Raw genomic sequence first — 8235 nt, forward strand, 5'->3', positions numbered from 1 at the left:
GCTTATGAAATCCGGCATCATCAAGGAATCACAAAGCCCCTACGCCTCCCCTATTGTAATCGCCCGAAAGAAAAATGGAAGCGTAAGAATGTGCATCGACTATCGCACACTTAATGCTCAAACAGTGCCTGACCAGTATACTACTCCTCGCATTGACGATGTATTAGACTGTTTATCAGGGAGTAGATGGTTTTCCGTCCTTGACCTCAGAAGTGGCTATTACCAAATAGCTATGTCTGAAGAGGATAAGGAAAAAACTGCCTTTATATGCCCCTTAGGATTCTATCAATTTGAGCGTATGCCACAGGGCATTACTGGGGCACCTGCGAGCCTATGACAGCAGAGCTAGATTCCAGGTCTTGGACATTGGTGATAGAGTGTTGTTGAAGAATCTGGGATTGAGAGGAAAACACAAACTTCAGAGTCGATGGAGTTCTTTGCCATATCTGGTGGTTGATAAAATGCCTAACTTACCAGTGTATAAGGTGAAACCTGAACATGGTAGAGGAGTAAAAACCATCCATCGAGATCACCTCTTACCCATTGGACAGTCTGTGAGAATGCTGGAGAGTCCAGGATATGCATCACCTGAAAAGGCAAGAAAACATTCAAATTCAAACCAAACACACAAATAAGTGCTAAAAGAAACCCAAAACCACTTATCTGAGATGACAGAATCCTCAGAGTCAGAGTGTGAAAGGTTTAATGTGCCTTACCAGAAGTACGTGCACAAGTTGTTGGAAAATAAGATGACCAGGGACAGATTTCTTGATAGCAATGCAAATGAACAAGAAGCTGGTGATACTGGTCAGGAGGAAAGTGATCAGGCTGAGGAAGAGTGCACTGACAATGACTTTGTTGGTGAATCGGAGTCAGACTCAGAAGTTGAACCAGACACTGTGACTATTTCTGAAAGGAAGTGCCCAAGACCAAAAGCGGTTATGCCTCCTAGTCAGAGATCCCATAGTAAAAGACCTGTGAAGCCTGTTATAAGACTCACTTATGACGAACCAGGAAGAAGTAGTGACCACCCAATTGAAATAGTCCATAGAGGGGTCATTATTAAACTAGGGTCAGAGTTAAAATTACTAAATGAACAACGAGGTATAGACTGTAAAGTTTTGATTTAATTGCCTGATGGGGACATTCAGACAATTAGACAGGGGAGGGTCATCTGGTGTGATATTGTTTCACAAAAGATATAGTGTAATTAATGCTATAATGTGTTACAATAGTTTATGTAGTTAGTGTGTTGTCAAAACGAGAACAGAAACTTATACTACAGAGACATCTTTTGAGTTTAAGTGAGAGTTTGGGGACTCAAAGTTGAAGTATACCTAAAAAGAGGGGAACAAATATTTATTTACAATAGAAAAGTGAATATGTGAAATGTGTAATTGATTTATTATTATTTTTCTTTCATATATGTGAATTGGTGAAATTCCTATTGCTTATTTACATAATTATTTTATTTTACATTTTGAAGAAAATCCTGAAATTTGATCCTTTTACATTTTATCCAGTAAATTGTTATTTACCGTATACTTAAGTGTTTTCCGTTTATTATCATTTTAGTTAAAAAGGGGATATAAATATACATTGAGACTTCTTTGTTGGTAAAACAATTACTTTATTAACAGAAGGTAAATCCTAAAATTCTAATTCATTATTGTTTATGTGATTTCATTTTACAGTTTAAGGGACCCAAGGAACTAAGTAACAAACACAGTTGTACAGAATAAGTTGAAGTGAGTAAATAGTCACACTTAGCTCACAGTATTTGATAAAACAAAGTTTATTCATACGAACTCAGAGCGCTCCATTATCTATCTATATAGGAAAGGGTTAAAAGCGCTACAACTATTTAGAGTCCCAGGCTCAGAGGAGACAACAGAGCAGTGGATTTATTGATGTATTTACTGTATACTGCTGCTGCCACACAGATCTAAAATAAACATGTGATTTATTTCCCAGCTGTTTACCTTCACAGACATAACTGACTGCTTATTTAACTCATGTGTGTGTTTTAACGTAAACTTGTGTGTGAATGAGAACTTAGTTTAGTATTCACATGCTGTGACAGCCGCTTTCTGTGCGTGTGCTTCGGATGTGTGCGCTCAGAAAACCGTATATAAGAAGTTTAAACTCATATGGTTTAAAACGCATGATTTCAGCACGATAAACATGATAATCAGAACCAAAACAGATGTTTTTAGCAGGTACAAGCTGTAATGGCGCAGCTCTATTCTGGAAAAGGGGGCGGGGAGCAGCAGCTCATTTGCATTTAAAGACACAGGTCCGAAAAACAGCATGTTTCTGCTTCCACTCAAAATAGGCATTTTCAAAATTATATAATAAATGATCTGTGGAGTATTTTGAGCTGAAACTTCACAGACACATTCTGGGGACCCCAGAGACTTATATTACATATTGTAAAAAGGGGCATAATATGTTTACTTTTAAAATATGTGAAAAGTGGTAAATTTATATTTTTTGGGTTTTATCTGTGAATTTGTGAAATTCCTATTGTTTATTTACCTAATTATTTTATTTTACATTGTGAAAACCCTGAAACTTGATTATTTTACATTCATTTAAGTAAATTGTTAATTTCATTATACTTGAGTGTGTTATGTGTATTAATTCGAGTTAAACAAAAGGGGTTTTATATATTTAGACTACTTATTAGTAAAACCATTATTTTAGCAAAAAGAGAAACACTACACTCCCATTTTCTTTGAGTATGTGAAAGCAATTTAATCTTAGGGGACCCAAGAAAAGATCTTACAAACACAGTTACACAAAAATAAGTTACAGTGAGTAAATTATCACAATTAACTCACCACTACCAAGTTTATTAATACGAACTCGGGGCGCTCTCTTATCTACCTAGAAAGGGTAAAAAGTGCTACATATGATGTATGAAGTGCATTTTATGTCATTAAATGCTAAAGCATCTACTAATTGAAACACTGAACACAAGCTCTGTCTTATTAGACCGTATGCCTTAAATGAATGAGTAAGGAAAAATAAAACATGGTGTCCTTGCTCATTCTTGCAAGAGTACATTTTTGAAAGGGTACAGGTCTGTCTGTGAAGTGATTCTCCTATACGTGCTGAGATGTCATGCAGAACCAGGATCAAAAGTAAGCACAATTATGATTTGTTCCAGTTGATCTGAATTCACACTTGAGTTTGCTTTTGAGTTTAACGTTGAGAACGTGAACCGATAATCCAATACACAATGTTTTGAAAAGATCCAACAACACGTCCAGCAGCTGCTCCAATAAAATTTCTATAGTGCCGACAGCCATGAACTGGTTCCAATAATGATTGTAGTTCAAGGTAACCATCAAGCCTGTCTCCTATTTCTAGTAAACATTTCTGCAATGCCTCTTCTTTTGTTAGTTCCCTTGTTCCAAGTAGAATGCTCTCTTGATGTTTTTCTTCCATGTTTTTCTTCCTATTTTCCTTCTCCTCTTCATATAGTTTCTTCTGTTCCTCTAGTTTTCTCTGCAGCTCTTTTTGTAGCTTTTCATCTTTTTCTTCCTTTATCTCTTTTTCTTTATTTATTAATTTGTCTTCAATTTTTCTCAGTTCATTCTGCATCTCTTGTCTTTCTCTCTCATTTTTTTTCTTCATTCCTTCTATTTCTGCTTCATATTTGGCTGTCAGCTCTTCTTCTCTTCTCATGGTCTCTTCTTCTTTCTCTTGTATGATTCTCTCCTGTCTCTCTCTGATGTTCGTTAGCATCTGCTGTAACATCTCATTGGTGTAGAAACTATAGTCACAAGAATGTTGTACTTGTTCATCGTGAAAAGCTTCAGTGTTTTCTCTGTTGTACTCTTGTAAAGCGTTATCTACTTCTCTCTCAAGTTTTATGAGATATTCACGCTCTGCTTGTTCCCTTGATTCACGCTGATTTTTCTCCCTGAGATTTTGTTTTTCTTTCTTATGTTTTTCTTTCAGGTATTTTATGAAGTTTAGTTGTTGTTCTCCCAAAGCCTTTTCTTCTATTTTCTTTTCTTCTTCATGTAGTTTCTGTTTCTCCTCCAGTTTTCTCTGTAGCTCTTTTCGTAGATTTTACAAGTTTCTTTCTTGATCTCTTCTTCTCTCTTTTTGAATTCTTCCTCACTTTTTCTCAGTTCATTCTGCATCTCTTGTTTTGCTCTCTCCTTTTCTTTTTTCATTAGTTCTTTTTCATCTTCATATTTGGCTTTCAGCTCTTCTTCTCTTCTCTTGATCTCCTCTTCTTTCTCTTTCATGATTCTCTCTTGTTCCTCTCTGATGTTCTTCTCCACCTGCTGGAATGTCTCATTGGTGTAGAAACTCCCTCCATTTACTGCTACCATACAGTCAATCTTATCCAGCAGCTCAGAAACCTGCGTCTGATCTTTAGTGTCTTTGTTATTGAACACATGGTATCTCTTTCCACACTGATGGATGAGGTACTGTAAGTTTGCATCATCTTCAATAAATTCTTGAATTCTTTTTCCTCTAAGATCATCTCCTCTGGTGAAGAGCACCATGGTATACATTCTGGATTTGTCTCCAAACATGTCCTGGATCATCTTCACTGCATCTTTCTCCTCTTGAGTGAATCGTCCCAGTTGAATCACCAGCAGAAACACATGTGGTCCAGGTGCTGCCATTGAAACACACTTCACAATCTCCTTCCTGGTCTCAACATTATCAACTCCAGTATCAAACAGGCCTGGAGTGTGGATCACAGTAATCCGTCTTCTGTTGAACTCAGTCATTTCTTTCTGACACTCTCTGGTCTCTGAGCATGGAGCAACTTTTGATTTAAAAGCTTCTCTTCTCAGTATTGTGTTTCCCGTTGCACTTTTCCCAACACCCGTCTTTCCCAGCAGCACAATCCTCACTTCATTACCACCATCATCACCATCACTGTTTGTTATACCTGCTAATAGCAAAAGCAAACACAGTTATTACAATGATATTCATCAAAAAGTATTTCACTCCAAAACATCTCATCTGATATTAAAAGGTGTTTTTTGTGTTTAAATTGTCATTAAGCCGCATTATGGAATTGAAGGAAATCAGAAATATGCCTCATTGTTGAAAACTTTATAATAATTACAAGAACAAACAGCTGCTTCTTTGTAATCTCCCACTTACTGATTTATGTAAGGAATTATGCCATAATAGACATGTTTTAAAATGAAAGGATTAGTTCACTTTCAAATTAAAATTTCCTGATAATTTACTCACCCCCATGTCCTCCAAGATGTTTATGTCTTTCTTCAGTCGAAAAGAAATTAAGGTTTTTGATGAAAACATTCCAGGATTATTCTCCTTATAGTGGACTTCAACGGCTACCAAACGGTCGAAGGTAAAAATTTCAGCTTCAGCACAGCTTCAAAGGGCTCTACACCAGACGAGGAATAAGGGTCTTATCTAGTGAAACGATCAGGTAATTTTCTACAAAAATAAATAAATAAATGTATATGCTATATGATGCACGTCCATGACTTCACGTAATAAGTAATCACTTTGAAAAGGTCACGCTTGACGTAGGCGGAATACCAACTTAGTCAGTGTTTACAAATCTGGAGAAGGAGGACCGTCCAAAAGTTGTTGTATGTTCAATGACATATATTCAAATTTGTTGTAAACGGCGTTTGACTTAGTCCTTGCACGTTCGACTTGTAAACACTGAGTTGGTACTTTCGCCTACGTCAAGCGTGACCTTTTCAACGTGATTACATATTACGTGAAGTCATGGATGCGCATCGCAGAGCAGTGCAATGCGAGCATTTGTTTATAAAAGCATATACATTTTTTATTTTTTTTTGTAGAAAATTACAGATCGTTTCGCTAGATAATACCCTTATTCCTCGTTTGGTGTAGAGCCCTTTGAAGCTGCACTGAAACTGTAATTTTGACTTTCGACCGTTTGGTAGCCGTTGAAGTCCACTATAAGGAGAATAATCTTGGAATGTTTTCATCAAAAACCTTAATTTCTTTTCAACTGAAGAAAGAAAGACGTAAACATCTTGGATGATATGGGGGTGAGTAAATTATCAGGACATTTTAATTTGAAAGTGAACTAATCCTTTAACATAAATGACATTGTGAAATTATTTATGAAATTATCACGACGTCTGAGGGAGGCCGAGGAGATGCGGGAAGACTGGCAGACCGAGGTGATGCACGAAGACTGGCAGACCGCGGTGATGCGCGAAGACTGGCAGACCGCGGTGATGCGCAAAGACTGGCAGATCGAGGAGATGCGCGAAGACTGGCAGACCGAGGTGATGCGCAAAGCCTGGCAGACCGAGGTGATGCATGAAGACTGGCAGATCGAGGTGATGCACGAAGACTGGCAGACCGAGGTGATGCGCGAAGACTGGCAGACCGAGGTGATGCGCAAAGCCTGGCAGACCGCGGTGATGCGCGAAGACTGGCAGACCGCGGTGATGCGCGAAGACTGGCAGACCGAGGTGATGCGCAAAGACTGGCAGACCGAGGTGATGCGCAAAGACTGGCAGACCGCGGTGATGCGCGAAGACTGGCAGACCGCGGTGATGCGCAAAGACTGGCAGATCGAGGAGATGCGCGAAGACTGGCAGACCGAGGTGATGCGCAAAGCCTGGCAGACCGAGGTGATGCGCAAAGACTGGCAGACCGCGGTGATGCGCAAAGACTGGCAGACCGCGGTGATACGCAAAGACTGGAAGACTGAGGTAATGGCCGCAGAGCCCAGCCCGAGATAGACAGTTGGCCAAAGAGCAGTAAGGACAGGGCAGAGCGAGACCAGAGGATTGCAGCGATGGCCTGACAGGAACACAAAGCATAAGAGCCTGCACACACGTGGTCACACAGGCACTGCACAGGTCCAGCTACTGTAAGCATCCAGGGAAGCTCAGCCTGCAGGACAGGACAAGACAAGAGACACAGCAAAGACATGACAAAACAGATGGCAGAACTAATATAAAGCAAAACTATTCCTAGAGAAATAATGAATAAAGTAAAAGCTAACAAATAGAGAACAGAAGCTAGTTGACTAATAAAAAGAAAAGGACTAATTCTAGGACTAAACTAGAAGAACAAGAGAAAGTAAATGCTAAGGGAAATTACTAAAATAAGAAAAGGAAAAACTAAACACAAATGAAAACCAAGAACTTAATAAGTTAACTGAAAATACAATGGGAAAAAAAACCCGAAATAGCTTAGACACTCTAGAACAGATAGCTAAACAAGACAAGACTAGGATTAACAAATAAGAACAAGTAATTTCTAATAAAGAACAGATAAGCAGTGACAAGAGAAGCACTAGATAGAACTCTGTATAAGGTTACTACACAGGAGCCACACACAAGGATAAAGGTTAACAAACTGGCAAAACATGAGGGACAGAGAGCACAATATGAAGGCAGCAAACCACATAAGAGACAGGTGCTAACACTCAGACAAACGCGGACTAAACAAGAGGGGGCGTGGTAACGAGTAACAGGGTGGCAGGAGGAGAGGAGCACATGGCTAACACAAACAAAGACAGAGCCATGTGCTCAAACACAACACAAACAAGGAAACACTGAAGAAAGACAGGACAGACAAGACTGTCAGAGAAGATCCTTGACAGAAATTGCTATAATGACAGTTTATACATAGGACTCTTCTGAACACAAACCTGCTCTTTTCATCATAGATCTTCTCAGTTTCTCTATTTCAGCTCTGTGTTTGTTTATCTCCAGTTCTACTCGAGCCTGAAGGCACATGAAGGTTGTGTAGAAACTTCCATCGTTCAGTTTTACCATGTTCTCCACATTGTGCAGTAGAGCTGGAAACTGTGAGCTGTTCTCCAGAACAGACTGACTACCTCCAAATACATGAATACATGTCTCAGTAGCTAAAAAAGGAATTATATTCATCCAGCTAATTATGTTCTTGTCTTGGATTCTGACGACCATGATGTGTTTGTTGATTCTTGAGCTGAAGATCCTCTGGATCTCCTCCATTTCTGCTTTGTCTTCATCAGTCAGTGGAGCGTCAGGAATAATGATGAGGAAAACATGAACGCCAGGATGACAGAGAGACACACACTGGAGAGTCTGACACATCACTTCCTCCTCTGAGAGCCGAGTCAGAGCTGGAAGCTCCAGCAGACTGATCAGACGTCCATGAAGCTCCACGTCTGATCTTAAATACTGTTCATCTCTCATTCTTTGGTATGAGGGAGGATGACACTTCTCTTTCCCTCTTATAAGT

General features: G+C 39.2%; 1 pseudogene; it reads right to left on the minus strand.

The window, feature by feature from the left end:
* Positions 1 to 3207: 3207 nt before the first annotated feature.
* On the minus strand, positions 3208 to 7985 carry LOC107560189 (protein AIG1-like; annotated as a pseudogene).
* Positions 7986 to 8235: the final 250 nt, after the last annotated feature.

This window comes from Sinocyclocheilus grahami, unplaced genomic scaffold (assembly GCF_001515645.1).
Source record: "Sinocyclocheilus grahami isolate Dianchi unplaced genomic scaffold, SAMN03320097.WGS_v1.1 scaffold714.1, whole genome shotgun sequence".
In the NCBI taxonomy this organism is placed as follows: domain Eukaryota; kingdom Metazoa; phylum Chordata; class Actinopteri; order Cypriniformes; family Cyprinidae; genus Sinocyclocheilus; species Sinocyclocheilus grahami.